General features: G+C 37.8%; 2 long non-coding RNA genes across 3 annotated transcripts; both read left to right on the plus strand.

Annotated features, from left to right (window-relative positions):
* Positions 1 to 718: 718 nt before the first annotated feature.
* LOC145553221 (uncharacterized) lies at positions 719 to 5,883 on the plus strand. Of its 2 annotated transcripts, XR_014089534.1 has the most exons (5): positions 719 to 1,137; positions 1,746 to 1,788; positions 2,563 to 2,670; positions 3,397 to 3,706; positions 4,706 to 5,883. It is a non-coding gene; the product is annotated as an uncharacterized LOC145553221 (long non-coding RNA). The 2 variants fall into 2 exon arrangements; XR_014089533.1 differs by having other exon boundaries at positions 2,563 to 3,706.
* Positions 5,884 to 15,542: 9,659 nt separating this feature from the next.
* LOC145553021 (uncharacterized) lies at positions 15,543 to 17,276 on the plus strand. The gene is made up of 3 exons (XR_014089194.1): positions 15,543 to 16,221; positions 16,457 to 16,543; positions 17,128 to 17,276. It is a non-coding gene; the product is annotated as an uncharacterized LOC145553021 (long non-coding RNA).

Genomic DNA, 17,276 nt, shown 5'->3' on the forward strand with positions numbered 1-17,276 from the left:
GTTTTCAGCTTGTTACAGCAGATTTATCATCATAATAAAAAAGAACAACAGTCTGTTGAAATCATTAAGGGGAGTCTGGAAACTTTGGGTTAAAGGCAAAGGTACGGCAGCGGCAGCAGAAAAATAATGTTGAAATGATAAACTACAAACATTCGGACGCTAATAAAACCAGCTCTGTTTCGTTCTGGAAATGATGAATTACTTTTTATTTCTACAGAGAGAAAACTGGCAAAAGAAGAAAGTCATTTTTTGTTTAGCTTAACAGCTAAAATTTATGTTTTTGAACATCATAAGACTTAGCAAATATGCTCTTTAAGTTTTCTCTAACAGGTGTTTGCATTGAAACATTTAATTGGTAACTGAGCTTAACAGTTTCTCCTATGAGCCTCAGTCTCCCTATTTTCTTTCCTCAAATTCAAATTGGTCCTGATTGCTTATGATTGCACATGTGATGAAGCAAAGATATTCAAAACCCCAAGATTTCCTCTGGCATGTTCTGATGTTATTTAAGACTTCTTCAAGAATCCTGGTGGAAGGCAGAGAGGAATGGTCTGCTATTAGAGATGAAGTCATTAGCATTGTGCACTGATAAAGACGGATGACTCGTGGAAAGTGGTGATGAGGAGTTGGAAGGGTAGGGAAAAAAAAGCCTGGAGCGCGATGGCCTGACTGGTATTTTAAGAAGGACATCTTCATTCCTTCCTGCCAGAGTGAGTGATCTTCCTTCATTTGCCATGGTAGCGAGCCGCCTGACCCTGCGGGGGCAGTCCGGCCGACTGCCCCTTCTCGGGGGCAGCGAGCAGTGTGTCCCTTAAGCAGGCTTGACCGACCTACAGTCACACTCTCTGCGGTCAAGCCCTGGCCAGAGGGATTTGAGATGTGGCAGCATAATCAATTTCCATGATTCATGATCACCCCAAACGGAGGTCGTGCTGAGCGACTGGGCAGCTGAAAGAAGAGAGCAGACGGGGAATGCTGACAACAGAGCTGAGTCCACTGCCATGTATAGGAGAGGCGACGCTCTTCCTCAGACGGCTGTGGGGTCAGGTCTTCCTCTTTGCTGAGTAACTACATCGATCCCAACATTGCAATTCTTGTTCTACTCAGCTCCAAAGAAAATCTGCTGAACAGACTCAGGTTAGGATTACAGGGTAATGTTTTTTTTATTTAGCTTCTTCACAAACTGCACAGAAGTTTTCTGTTAACTTCAAGTAATCTGCATTTTTTTAGCAACAATACGGCTAATGGCAGGTAATTGTTGCTGTTTTTGAAGCGATGAGATAATAATTTCTAAATAGATTATTTTTCAGATTTTTTATTGTTCTTGCATTTCAAGTTATTTGAAAAGTCACTTTCTTTTTCTGTTCTCTGGTATATTGTTTTATTCACAATAATTTTTTAAAAATTCTTTACAAATGTGCAGAATAGTAAAAAAACAATCAAGTTTCTCACTTTTATTCTGTGCACATTATAGTATGTAAAAGCATCTCATCTTTGTGACCCAGAGAAGGTTTTAAACGTTTAGCAGACCTTTAGCAGTGTGAAGGTCTATCATATGGACAGACCTCATGAAGGAAAAACAAAGTACTGATTTTTCAAGTTTTCTAACTTATGTCAGAAGCTAATTTCACTTTTATTTATTCAGTGAATTTTGTTTATAAACAATTGTTGAAATTCTTAATTTAATAAATTGTGATGAGGCCATAAATTCTGAAACTCTAACAAATTATTTTTTTTTTTTACAGATCTCAAACTATTTTGTGTGGATAATATTGCAAAAACAAATTAGTAAGTAAAAAACGGCATGCATACTTTTTATCTCTTGACCCCAAAAAACAACAAATTGTGTCTCAAATGTAAGTAGACTTAAATATAAAAATGATATTTTTTTCACAGCTAATTCAGTAAATTTTTATTTGTAGGATCCTTGGATGTTTGTGACTTTCTAATTTGCTGTAAGTTATTTCAACGCTGTAGAGATAATAAATCTGTCAATTGTGTCAAATATATGTGTTTTTACTTTTGAGTAATAGCAAATGAACCAAATTAAAAATCAAATCTGAATTACACAGTTTTTATTCAAGTCTTAAGTTGTCCAAAAACATTTGTTTAAAGATTATATTTTATTCCTATTTTATATGATGCATAGTCATTTGCACCCCTTAGTTGTTTATTTGGTTATCTTACTGTTTGCATATGAAGATAAACAAATACATAATTTCACATATAAATTATGCAGGGATTGAACACAAAATGTGATAAAAAATAATTAAACATTCAAAAAAATAAAAATAAATGGGAAGCTGACAAGCTCAGCAACAAGCTGTTGCAACAAACAGTTGAAATAGAACAAACATTGTTTAAAGGGACATTTTACATACCATTTACATGCACAAACTACACATAAACAAACATATAAATAACAACTTTGGAAACAATTATATAGGCATATTTTCAAATTACAACAATTAACCCAAGCTGTGTTTCAATCTGAAGTAATCATATCCAGAGATGTTAAAAATAAATGCAAATGTTCTTTTGCTTGTTGGCTTTGTGCTGCAGCAGGGTGGCGCTGGTGCGATTTATCTCACCTGTCGTTGTTCTGTCTTTGACGAAAAAAACAACTGTGGTCGATGTTCTCATGAGGAAATTGGAGAGAGCTCTTCTTAGGTAACTAATTTAACTGCTGTAGAATCAACAAAGATATTAGTCAGTCACATGAGTTAGCGGTGTGACGTCTCACACTGTAACCAGCTGTTGGAGTCATATCATGGCAGTCATGGCGGATTCCAGCCCAGTTCACAAAAACGGTTTCCTCCCTCTCGTATCATGTTCAGCTCAAGCCAGCCGACATTTTGTTTAGTTTGTTTACATATAATTGAAATCTGAAAAAGGACAAAAAGGGGCAATTTTCAAAACTGTTTTTATATTGCATTAAATTTTTATTATTGTCTTCTTTGGGCGTTTTACCTCTGATGTAACAGACAGTTATGTTATATATCTTATTTCTAATGTTGCCTAATGCAACGACTTGGTTGTTTAATTGGTCGGCTTAACTTGTAGCTTAGTTTAAATGTAAAATGGGTTTTTGGAGTTGTTATAATATCTACATGATTATGTTTGAATTTTCTGTTGAAATGTACAGTGGTAAATATAATGTGTTATTCCAAATCCAAAAGTCAAACAAAACATCACATCATAGACATAATCCTCAGAAATAATCCCGTCATAAACAAACAGCCATTAGCTTGCTGCGTCTAATGTCACACTCCCTCTGCATTTGTTTGTCCAGCTCTCAAGGTCATGGTCCTTGTCCTATTAGCAGGCTATGGCAGCCCTGTGTGCTCTCTATGGAGAAGGTGGTGATGATTGTGCTTATGTGTGGGTGGGGCATAGAGACAGGAGGCGGGGCTGAAGCTCAGGAGTTGAGATGTCTGCCCCTGAGAGGACAGCAGGAGGTCGGCCTCTCCTGCCCAGACGACCGCTGACCCCCGTGGAGACAGTCCCGCGTCAAGTTGCTGCCGGGTCTCTTTGAAAACATCCTTGGCCCTGCTTGAGTGATTGGCCATATGGGCCACTGTGCCATCCAGGAATCCCCCCACCCCACTGTGCAAACGTGGAGCTGTGGGAGACGAGAGGAGGAAGCTTGGCAATCTCCACCAAGAACCGTAACACAGACGTCTGGTCTGCAGTTTACCACAGCTAGGTGCAGTAATTTATAGTTTCCCAAAACTGAGTCTGTTCTTTTTCTATTTACTGGCATATTAACAAAGTAGGAGCCAATTTCTGGATGAAGTAGATGGAGCATTTTAAGCTTTGATAACATGTTTATATGAATGGACAACTTTCTCCTCTCTATAGAGTTTATGATTGGTTGGTTTTTACCTTTTTTTTTACCATTTGTGGTGTCATAAAAACCACAAGATTACAATGTATTGAGAAGAAAAAAAACATGCAATTATTTTTCCCATAAAGTGTTTTTCCATATTTGAATCCTACACTTAAAAAAGCTTTTTAACATGGATGAAAAGAAGATTTTAGCAAAACTGGGGGTGCGAAACAATAAGATAAAAAATACTGAAAAAAATCAAACTCTGAACTGCAAGCTGTCATATTTTTTATGTTCAAATTATATTTTTTCAATGCTGTCAGAACTTTTCTGAATCTTGCGCAGATTATTTTAGATTGATTGTTTGGCTGCTTGCATGCAGTTATTGTCTTCTGTGGTCAGTCAGTTGGAGATCAACGGCCAATTGACTCAAACCAAATACAAACTAGTGGAATTTGCTACAAATAAATCTTAGTGGTGTCTGACAATGTGTCATTGTTTTACACAAAGAGAAAAGTTACTGACCTTCATTAACGTTTCTAACATGGGGACTGATGGCAGGAGGTTAGGCATATTTATATACATCTTCCTGATTTCTAGACCAAATTCCTTAAATTTATTACACTGGGTTTCAAAAACTTCAGATTCTGAACTATTTAGGGAACAAAATATTCAACCTCCATCTTACCACAAAATCCCTCCTGGAGATCAGTGCTAAATGCTATTGTTTACACACAGTGAAGACTTTGTGTTCTTTTTGAACTTAGTTTGGCCAGAAGAGATGTAACATAGACCCGCCATATTTAAAATATTTTGGAAGCATAGTTGAATTTAAGGCTAGATCATGTCAAGGTCCTGTTCTCTCCTTCCACCCAGCTCTCATGGTCGACACCCTCAACATCCCTCTGTGTAGGCGGTGGACCGTTTTCAGGGCCAAGAACCAGGATTCAAGTGTCGACTACCAGGGACTGTGGAAATAAGGGTGACCCTCTGCCCCAAATCCGGAAGAAGTCCACCAGTTCCCATGGTCTTCCTTTATGGAGGTTTCTCTCTGCCTCAAATAGTGTTTGGTTTGCTATTCATAACTAAAAGAAGGATAGGCAGAATAATAAAGAGACAGATTGGAGAATCGTCTGCAGAAGTGAGGGTCCTGCTTTAGTTTCTTGTAGTAAAAAAAAAGCTGGTCCAAAAACTGATGGCGTATTTTTACAGGTCTGTCTAAGCTGAGACTCTCAAGTATAGGAACAGGATATGGATCATGATCAAAAGATTGAAATCGCAGCTGCATTATGAAAATCGTGTCAGTTTGCTGTCAGCCTCAAGTCTTTCACCCGTTTGTCACAACGGGTGAAAGACCCGTTGTGACAAATGTACCTGCCCTCTGCATCTGAAGCTATTGTGTGATTGGTCAGAATTTCATGGGTCTGTTTGTTTATGATGGAAAACAGCCCAAGCTGCTCAACTTCCAGAAGCTGGTTTTTCAGCCAGAAAGCAGGATGGATAGTTTTGAGAAGCAATTGTCCAAGGTCGTGAGAAAGTACATACCATTGGACCAAAACACTGAACTCCCCCTGTTCGCATCTTGTCTGACGCAGATACAAAAACAGAACAAATATAATAACATTTTGTAGGGGATCAGCACTGTGAAGTTTGTCTGTCAGCTGTTTTGCAATTCTTGAGAAATTAATAAAATGTATTTTTGTCAAAAACGTAATAAATCTGAGCATTTTGACTTTTATTGTGCTAAGAAATTTGTGAAAAATTGTTCATTATTATTTAGAATGAGCTTTTGACTTTATGTACAACTCAGATTTGGACTTTTGAACTTGATGTTTTGAACCCCTGATCTATATTTTCTTCTGAAACTGTAACACAGTTTGAGAAATCTAAATTATTCACATAGCAGTTTATTTTGAAATTCCACTGATGGCAAAGCTGCTTCCTTCTGGTTGAATGATTGATCATGTGTTAATTGTTCCAGATAAACACATCATGTTAATTATTGTTGTTTTCATACCTTCACTTCATGATGCAATTAAAAAAATAAAAATTTATGTCTATATTTTCTTTGCTTTTTATAAGTAAATGTGTTAATTCCACAGAGGAATGTGGATTTGTCTGGACAACGAAGGTTTATTATGCTCTTTAAACATCAAAACCCTGCACCTGCAGAACATCAGCCCATATATCTTCAAACTGAAGTGTCAAAACTTTTAATAGTCGATCTTGCAGGAGGACCAGAAGTTCTCTGAGTTATTTATAACAGCTGAATCATGAGAAATGGTAGACTACTTTAAGTGGGATTTTCATTGTTTTATTTATACCTGATAACAAGAGTCATCAAGGTTTTTTGTGGCTGATGCCAGGCCAATCTTTATGTTCTCTCGTAGGTTTGGTTTGCAACACGTTATGCCGCTCCTTCTGCTCAATCTACAAAGGGAGATTTCATCAGAGTTGTAAATCTCCATGTCAGGGATTTTCTTTGATTTTTTTCACTCCCTCCTTCCTTCACATCTCTCTGTGTCTCTGTTTCTTCAGCACATGACTGTGCAAAGCCTCAGAGGCTTACTTGGCAGCAACTGAAAAGGCAGAGGAGGTTAAAATGAACAAAAGTAATTTTACGTTTATGGGTACAAATTTGCTCACATTTTGTTGCAGTTAAATGTTTCGGCTGCACATTTGCCTCTGTGAATAGTGGAGGAGGTGGGGAATCCCTTGGAAATTGCAGGGGTTTTTTTTAGTTCTCATGGTTTACTTCACACAGTTTTATTTATGAAATCACCCTCCCATATGGTTTTATTTGCTTTAAGGTTAGAAAGTACTTTCACCCAACTTCAACAGATTCTTTGTCAATTTTACTTAAATCAACGCCAGCAGGTGGCATCAGGGAAATGAATGTTCTGTTAAAAGATGTGGTAATGGTGATAATCCCAAATGTCATCAGATAAAAGACAAACATTTTTCTGCTAAATTATATAGAAATCAAATGCATCTACTGGGCCTGGGCCTCTTCTGATCACACAGCACTCTCTGTTACAGTGTAGGGTATGATTAGTGGTCGTCTTCAAAGTGCTGGTGTTAGGATGCTTCAGCAAAAAAGGTTGACCCATATCTTTCCTTATTTGATCAGTCCCAGCTCAAAAAATATGCTCCAAGCAAAGCCTGGGACCTGTGTGCTGTCAGAAGCTAAAATAACTGATTACTAAACATTTAACATCGTTTCTTCCTAATAATGCATATTTCACACCGGTAAAATATCTACAATTTAGCAGCACAGACTTTGCTCAGAATCATGAAATAAAACCTTCTCTGCATGAAGAGAAGATCTTTGTGAAGGATCAGCTGTTTCTCTTTCTAATCAGTGCAGAGTGACTAAAGGCAAGTCACAGAATCAGTTAAATGACTTTAACATTGTTGGCTACAGCATTGCACTCTGTGCTACTCCCTAGTTAAAACATTAAGTCAGTTAAACTCTGTATCAGTGTTGCAACAGGAGCTAAAACCTGATCCTCTGATTCACCTGCACTTTCAAACAGGTCTCAAACTTTTGGAATTGTATTAATTTCACACACTTATTTCAAAAGCTGCCATCATCCATGTTCAAAAGTGCACTGTCAAGTGCTTACTTCTGTTAATTTTCGTTGTCAAGTTAATTTAATTATCTTACAGTTCTTAGAAATATATATATATAGATTTTTAATTTGTCCAGTCATGAGGAAGATTTCTGACTTGGCATTTACACCCAACAAAGAAGCTGAATGCAAGTATATTTATTAATGGACAGTTGAGTGAAAGGAAAACATGTTGGAGAAAAAGATGCACAAGCAACAGAGATAAAATCTTTATATATATATATATATATATATATATATATATATATATATATATATATATATATATATATATATGAGACATCTTGTCATATATATATATATGACAAGATGCTTTCATTTTCTAATATGAGTTACAACAACATTTAATTCCCCTTTGGGATCAATAAAGTATTTTTTATGTAAATTTGAATTTCCAGGAGGATTTTGCATCTACCCACACAGCCAGAGGTACCAGGAAGTGATTTAATCACCAATCTAGAACATGTTTCTCATGAAGTCAACATCTTCTGCAAAATCATCTTTGCTCATCCATCAGCAGTAAAGTGGACACTTAACGCCAGCTTAACAAAGGTCATTCATTTTGTCAAAGTGTTAAGCGGGTGCTGGAAAAGCAGATAATGTGGGAAAAATCCAGCTAAGGATATAAAGGCCAAGAGAATAAAGGGAATGAAGACACTTTCTTCTCAGACAAACTTCAAACTTTTGCTCCCTGCTAGACAGCATCGTCATAAATTATGCATCGTTAAGGTTCTGAATACCTTTTGGCACCTACTTCAAAAGAACTCAGAGGTTCTGCTTGTTAGCTTCAGATTTGGCATGAAGGAAGGGGCACGTGGTACCTTCACATCTGGATGCCAGCACCTTGGCTGATGTTGAGACTTTGTCTCTTGTGACATCTTTATGATCACATGCTGTTACCCGTTGCACCCACTGGGTTTTTGGCTGTATCTCCCACAATAAACCTCACAACCTTCACCCAGCCTCCCTATCACCCAGGGCTCCCTCTTCTAGTTAACTCTGACGGGAATGTAAAACATTTGAAGTGTCTTTTGATTCCAGCCCTTTGCAAACGTTGCTGCTAAATGGAACCTTGCAAAGTTGCGTGGAATCCATCTTGAACGACCTGCAGAGAAACCAGCCGACACACCTTGTCTTCATTACTACAATAGAGTCCTTTTATGATGTTCCCCTATCAATGAATCTATCTCGCCTTTCCTGATTTATTGTCTGGCCCCTCGGTGGCCCCTGAAGCCTTTGACCTCCTTAAAATCTGCCTCTGAACAAATGGCAAGAGAATAAAAAAGAAGATTGTTGTGTAATTGTGTTTTTTTTCTCTTTACTTTTTCAAGTGTTAACTCTTGCACATATTTCCACTGTTACCTTCTCTCCAGCAGGCTTCACTTAGGATGCCGTCCATGTTGTAGGCTTTGAACAGGTGCAGAGTGGAAACTGTTAACCAGGGAGGCTGCATAAACACTCAGCAGGCTGTAAGACCAGGGCCTGCTGCTGCTTTCATCTCCCAGAAGTGTGGAAACTACAACAGGGGAAGTTGACAATAGGAAAATGTTTTCACCCAGATCCAAAATGGTTTCAACTATGATTGTTGAAACTAAAATGTTTGGAATCCTCATTAAAAATAACCTTTGGTCAAATTTTAATGTATTTAAGGTTTAAGGTGTCTTCATTTGGTGAGGTTGGTCAGATGCCTGCTTCCTGTCGGCTTCTTTGGTAACAAGAATTTTATCGTCTTCCACACATTGTCAGATGATATTATAATTTCAATTAGAAACAGGGAAATATGTCTTATAGTGTTTCACCTGAAGAAAATGGAGAAGGGACCAATTTACACAAAGTCAGTTATGATAGCTAACACAGTTCTTTTCTGACAGACTTACCTCTAGTCAAAACAAGAGCTAGCTTTTATTTACACTATTCTAGATTGTATTTACTTTGATGCAAGGCTTTTGCATGAAGGATTGTACAGTCATCCAATGAGAGTATTTATTGGTTTAGGTTAGGTTCAAAATTACCAGCATGTTTCTTCTGACTGGAAGTAACATTAATGTTTTGGAGTGGCCGAGTCTATCTATTACAAGACTATTCTAATGTTTCAATAAATGTTAATTTTATGAGTCTTTTTCTTACTGTGGCCTTCAGCATCCCTGATGAGAGATTAGATATAAACTAAAATTTAAAACTTTTATGTTTAATCGATTAACTTTCATGTTATGTATTTGTTATTTTATTGCTGTTTAAGTTATTAATCTTGGCTTACTTTTATACATTATAAGAATTTTGCTCCTTACAATTCTGGATAAGGTCTTCTGAGATAAAATATCTGAGGTGGTCCCAACAGCAGACAGGACATGTCAGAAACATGGGAGGTTGGGGATCCTTGGCTTAGTGGAGCAGGACAGCGAGGAGGGGCTGACAGGTGACAGACAGGTTCATTGTGAAGCTACAGAAGACGGGCCTATCTGGACTTCCCAGAGGCCATTGGTCTGTTCGAGTCCTTGGGGCTTCATGCCATCGCTGGGGGCATCAAGCATCTGACACTTAAGCACATGGTCATGTTGATAGGTTGTCAATGCCAGAAGGCTGGAAACACTCAGGCATACTAAAGCAGCATGAACACAAACAAATGTACGTAGATGAATTAGCCTCACATATTTGGATGCACATCTAAATGCTAACTGCAGAGCAGAAACTGCAGAAAAGAGGGAAAAGTAGAGAGACAAAGGAATGCGAAGAGGAGATGGAGCGCATTCCCTCCAGCTTTGACAGGAGAAATAAATCATTGCAATTATGGGCTGGACCAAGTAAATGGGGACAGGTCAACCTTATCATTTCCAAGTTCAAGGTGTTTCCTGCTCATCTGAGCCAACCAGGCGCTGATGCCAACAGACCACGGTTGATGACAGCGATCTAAATGTGCCATGGAAGCCTGTGAAGTGTTTGGCTCAAGCTTGGGATCGTTCCCCCAACTGGGCACGTATCTTCACGTTGACTCAATGTTGGCATAGCAGTTTAGTTGAAATATAGCAACAATTTGAGCTTATATGTTGTTGTTTTTTTTGACGACTTTCTTCACTCATATTGTAATTTTTGTAATACAAAACAAATAAGTGACTTGAACACAATTCAACACAACTGGTACCTTTTCTCATCTTTGTAGCTGATTAAGCAGTGCGCATTGGCTGACATATAAACAGACATGATTCTACTCTAAAACCAATCAGCTCTCTTTTTGACTCCGCAGTGCCAGACTGTTTGCATGTGAGCTCAGAAGAACACGGCTAACACGGAGCGCTGTGTTTATTTCTTTGTTTCTTCACCTCTTTTGGTCTTTCACCACCACCATCTGACTATTTTGCTTTTATTTCCTTTCATACTTGTGCTCCCCCCCTTTTTTCTCTCTTGTGGGTGGAAGTAGGGGAGCTCAAGACAGGGGGAAATTGGTGTAATGAATTTAGGGCACTCATGCTTGCTGAGGCGAGCCTCCCTTGGCTGCTTGTAGCCATTAATCTTCCGCACTCTGTCAGACCAAAATTTGCCCACAATAGGCAAAGGGGGAGCTCAAATTGACTACCAATTACGCGCTTGTGAATAAAGGAGATAGAGAAAGGAGGGAGAGCACAATATGGTTCAGCTGTAACGTTTATTTTAACCCTGTGAACTACGCAGGAGCAGGAAGGTCTGTGGATTGAGTTGTTTGCTTGTGTGTGTGTGTGTGTGTGTGGGTGTGTGTGTGTGTGTGTGTGTGTGTGTGTGTGTGTGTGTGTGTGTGTGTGTGCGTGTGTGTGCGTGTGCGTGCGTGTGTGTGTGTGCGTGTGTGCGTGTGCGTGCGTGTCTGTGTGTGTGCGTGTGTGTGCGTATGCGTGGTCAGGGGTGAACTGTAACTTTGACTACATCGTCTGCCATCTCAGGATGTGGAAGTTCTTCGCCTCCGCTGAGTGTAATGCATATTTGATTGTTTCATTCCAGCCTCAAGCTCCTTTATAAACCTAATTTTGACTATTTTTTTTATTTTGTTGCACATCGAAATTGATATCAACCACTAATCACTCAAGCTTACACTACTGCAGTTACTTGCATAAAGGTGAGATCAGATTTTCAAACTTTTTAAGCCACAAAATATTGACTCTATTTCTCAATAAAGTTTTAAAGTTTCCACAGTGATAATGTAAAGGCTTCAAATAAAATACTCCAGATATTTTTTTTAATAAAAGACATATTTTTCTCTGTTTGTAAAACTCTTCATGGTCTTTGGGATTATAAACATAGATTGTTGTAATATCGATGCTGCACCAGAAGGTGGTGATAATTTGAAGGTTTATGGCATAATAATTAAAGTGAAGGTGATTCTCACCCTGACAAAGGGAAGTATTCATAAGTTTTACATTTTTTAACAATAAATCATGTTTTAATTCTTACCTGATTTGGGAATTTGTCTCAACTGGTTTACTAGCTTATGATTTAAAATAATATATATTTTCCCCCTAATTTGTGACTGGAAGGAATTTGGTTTTGTGACTACAATGAATACAGTTTCTCTGCATTGAACTAAATGTTAATCTGATTTAATCAGAGTTTATAACCTGTAATATTATATTAGGGTTGAGTGCCTCAAACAGGAATCACAGCCAGAATCAAATAAATCTGGGCGTGGTGTAAAGAACTAGAATTAGCAAATTATCCTAAATGTTAATAGTGTCATTTAAATGTTTGCCAACATATTTTGACAACTCTTGTCAAACAACTAAAACTGTCTGTGCCAATGCAACAAAATTCAATGTAAATCTTTGTGGTTTAGCTTTATCAATGTTTCCTTTACTGCTGCATGTATCCAACATGTATGACATTGTATTGATAGACATAAGTCTAATTTCAGTGGATGCTCAGGACCTTTCAGAGCAGTGTGTGTTTGTTTAAACACCCTTAAAATAACACTAAACTAAGGTGCCAAAACCCTTTAATGTGTGATTCCCTTTCCAGCAAAATTCAAACATTAGCATGATTACTGCCCTCATGGTTGTGATTATATGAGCTCTTGTGTTTATTGTATTACCCAAAAGAACATGACAAGAACTAATAAGTTCCTTAATTGTCTCTGAATTCATTCAAGACTAAATTTGCTATTGGAGACACAGGCCTGCATACTTTGAAACCACGTTTTCAATAAGATCGTTACATGAATTCTCCTCCCAACATGTGGCGGAAGGAAAAAAAAAAAAAAAACTTGACTGGACATTGGAAGATAGATCAGAAGTCTTAATGAAGTTTGACTTTCAGGATTAGCAAACTCAGTCCCAGCCTGCTTTGAAGATAGACTCAGTTTGCAATTCCAAGGAAAACTTTCACAGCTAAAACAATACATTTTAAAACTGATTGCTCTCAGGTGAGAATTAGCACAGGACAAGCTGCTGGTGTTAAACATGGCAGAACTGAAGCTCAGACCCCCACAAGCCCTACAAAGAATTTTAGAGTTTATTCATTTCTATCAATGCATAACACTAGAATGGTGTTTATGATGTAAACTAGGGCTGGAGCTCTGAATCTCTTAACGTTTAGTCCTGTACTGTAAATAAGTGTATTTTGTTTCAAGCTTGTTTGCAGCTGAGTGATTCAGTTTTTATACAGCACACAGAATTGGATAATAACAATTTTATTGCATTTCTTTCTACACATTTTTTTAATTTAAATTTCTACCAGATAATCTGAGAAACTAACCTGAAGACTTACCCCCGACTGGATATGAACTGGTTTAATTACTTGAGTTTTTCTGCAGGGATCCCTAAATGCATGTAAACATCAGCGCGTCTTTGTGGACACACAGCAGAGTGTGTCCCGGCCTGTCAGGGGGGGCGGGGGGGCAGATGGACGATGTTGTTCTGGTTGGGATGAAAGAGGTGTGAAGGAGGCGCAGCCAGCCAACTGCTCAGGGTCACGTAAGGGTTGTCCACTCCGCTTGAAAGACAGACGACTCAAAACATCATCAACAGAATCTCACGCGTGAGCAGCGCAGCACCCAACACAAACATTATTAACAAAACAAACACTCCTACTTCCAAGACAGAATGCCCCCTTCGTGTGAAAGCTGTAGTGTTTCCCGCTTTGTTTTTTGGTTTCTGTTTGCACAGCAGACATCACAAGAAAAACACTCATCAGCCTTGTAGGATTATAAATCTAAAGCATAAGCAGCATAATATACCTGCAGTTCAGAAAAAGAAAGCTTGGCAGAAAGCTGAATATTATATCAAGAAGGCACATCTTGATAAACTTGAATAGCATCAAAAAGTTTAATTATTTCTGCAAATTTAGAACAAAAAGTGAAAAGTAAGTTTGTTTTTGTAATTTTTTATGATTATGGCTAACAGAAACTGAAAACCTCAAATTCTCTTTCTCAGAAAATATCAGAATACTACAGAATATATTTAATGCAGTAAATCTATGCTGTGGTCATAAAGAGCGTTGACTTTCAGATTGTCTTTACAAGAATGAGTGTTGTGTCCAACCCTTAATGAAAAGTTGAATGGATGGAAAGAGTGTTATAGAAAAGCTCAAGTCTGAAATAAATTTCATCCAAGTATTTAGGGGAGATTCAGAAACTAGTCAGTGGTACAAGGTCTTTCAGATTCATTGTTTTTATTTGACTTGGAGATCAGTGTCCTTGTGCACAGGATTCTGAGTGAAGTGAGGGATAATTTGGGAGTCCTATTATCTGATGGTGTTGGTTGGTTCATTATTTTCAGATAAAACATCCATCCACTCATTGTCTATGCTGCTTATTCTCACAGGGCTGATGAGGGGCTGGTGCCCACATCCAGCTGTCATTGAGAAAGGTGGGCTACCCTTTCTACAGATTGCCAGTCCATCACAGGTCAATATAAATTCATACAGGACAATAAATAAATAACTCACATACTTACTCTAAGGGAGAAATAAATGCCTCAAATCCACAGGGAGAACATGGAAACTGCACAGAGAGACCGCAGGCTGGAATCTGGACCTCGGATTTTCTAGCTACAAGATAACAGAGCTACTCACCGTCCCACTGCGGACCATCTAAACAAAACAGAAACAGGAAAATGTTCTGCATATACAGTACATCATGATTTATTGCATGTTATTAAAAATACACAATTTTTTAATAACATGAGACAGACAGGTGTTGTTTTGAATGGCCCATTTGGACCATAAAAATTCCCCATCTTCCCTTATTCTAATCTGGTCAAGCTGTGAACATTGCAATTCTGGTCAAAACCTCTCACACATACTCTGTACACAGAGAGTACACATCCAGATGTTTATTATCAGGAACAGTCTTTACTCTAATGCACAATGATTCTTTTTATAGATAAAATTTGGTTGACATAAGCTATGTTTTGATTTATCAAAAAATGGGACCAGCTTACTTTTAGAATTACTTTCTGTAATAAGTTATTTCTTTCATCTTTTTGACATTTTAAAATACTCTGCAGTTCTTGATACTGATGATTGTGGTCTGTAGTTCATAGTTTCTCTGTGTCAACAAAAAAATAAGTCTTTTTTTTCATCCCTACATGATTATGACTGACACAAAAAAAGGAAGGGAAGGTATGAGGATCAGTAACTTTAGAGAAATGTTAAATAGTTTTAGATCAGATAAAAACTGTGAATAGTTTGGACATTGCTTGTCAAAACTTTATATTTTCATTCTAGCTGACTTTCAACCAGAATCTTCAAATCGTGTTTATCAATATGAGTGTAATGCCACATTGCTACCACAAGGCGGCAGTAGTAGCGGTGACTTTTACAGCAAGGCAGCACCTGGTTTAGTTGTACTACTGCTGCCACAAGGCGACAGCTGATAAATACACTCACAGAGCTTTGAACTCTTGGACCAGTTTCTACTTAGTTTTAATTCAACTAAATAATGTTTGTGCACTTATTTTATTTTCTTGAACGGATAAAGATTACTGCAGCTTTTGAAACTTGTACTCATAAGTTTGTGTTTTGAATCAACTTCAAAATGCTAAAACTCTTAGTATGACAACGGACAGCAAAACAGTGGAAGTGCAAGCTTTACTGCTCAATGATTTCACTGATGTTAAGCCCGACGGACCCTCCGAGGGTTCCAGCTGCCACGTGACCTCGACTCGCTCTGTAAACAAAGGCTCCGTGTGCCTTTAAATTTTTTTTTTTATTATTATCCGCTAAAAGAGGCTTTAATCTTTCAAAAACTATTCCGCATAAAGGTTTTGCCCAAAATGTTAAGATTTTAGAGCTATTTAAAAACAGCTGATGAGATTTAAAGGTCCTCGGGCGATGACGCAACTGCCCGGAAAACCCCCGATCAGCTGATCATCACGGCCATTTTATGGCTTCACGAGACAGTGGAAAGACTCTCAGAGTATGGCACAAGATGTCGGCTATGCAAAATCATGACGTATTTTTCGGAACCCGATCTAAATGTGTGCGTAATTTATGCGTTCTCGGCGCGTTCTCGGTGCGTTCTCGCTGCGCTCTCCGTGGCTCTCGGTGCATAAGCACGTGTGGTACACGGGAGTCTGAGCACGTGGAGTTATCTCGGTTCCGTGAGTTCAGTTTTGATTTTTTTATGATAAATCGATCATAGCAGCAGAAACTGGACGATTTAGAGGCTTTTGAAGGCTTTTGAACAACAACGGTTTTCCGATTTGCTACGAGTGGAGCTAAATCTTCTGATAGCTGGTGGGATTCGGACGAGGAGGAAGAGGAAGAGCAGGACACAGCTGACAGACTTGATCTCGGTGATGTGTAAGTTTCCCCCCGCAATTTCACACAATATATTTGATGTTTTGGTTCTATTTATTTATTAATTTCAGTGATTATATGCTTGTAATAACGGCAGGAAGTAAAACCATGTGGTTATTTGTTTACTTATGTTTTACTAAAATATGTTTTATTTTACTAGTAAGGATTTCATGTTTACTTTGGTTCATTACTTTGTAATAAACCTCTAATTCTTCAAATACTTTATTTTTATTTATAGTCGAGTGGAAGCCGAACCATCAAGCTCGGGTGACGCTGAACCTCCCCCCACCTCCCCCACCTCTCATGATTCTTCACCTTCTTTGAGGTAAGATGTCCATTTTTTTGGTGGTGATGGTGGTGGTGGATTTTCAAAATTGTTTATTTGCTCTTTTAAATTATTCAAAAAGTATTTTTGACTGTTTTATCTTGTTTCAATAAAAGTTTTCTATTTGGAGTCAAAGAAAGAGCTTTCACATCATCATTATTATACATATTACACTGTGCATAATGGTACATTTTGCATATAAATGGGGTAAATGTCATGACCAATGGTTATATTATATGTAGAAAGTGTCATTAGATGGTAATAAGCTATTTAATTTTAACAAACCCCCAGTATTGATGTAAAAAACACATTTGGCACAGTTTGGTGACATTTTGGATAAATGTGCCAAAATGGCCTCTCCGCCTAAGAAATTTCTCACTAATACCATTCTAAAATAAATATGATTCATCTGATTGAGTCCAAATTTGGTATACTTTTACACAACATTTAGATTTAAAAGTCTGTACTACTTTTTTGTGTTACAAATACTATTTTGGTAGTGTTTTCAATGTTTATTTCAAAGAAAATTTTGGCGAGGTTCAAAAAAATGCAAAATATTTTGTATTTTGTCCCTAATATTTCAGGCAGGGTCAAAGCTACAATGGTGCTGACACCAGAAAACCATTCTATGACATCTTACCTTTACAGAGGTACCAAAAGTTTCTTATTAAATCTAATAGCTGTGAGGCTATAAGTGATTTACTTTTGTGTGTTTTTGTCAGGCGGAAATTTA

Source organism: Poecilia reticulata, chromosome 10, assembly GCF_904066995.2.
Source record: "Poecilia reticulata chromosome 10, P_reticulata-male-v2, whole genome shotgun sequence".
In the NCBI taxonomy this organism is placed as follows: Eukaryota; Metazoa; Chordata; class Actinopteri; order Cyprinodontiformes; family Poeciliidae; genus Poecilia; species Poecilia reticulata.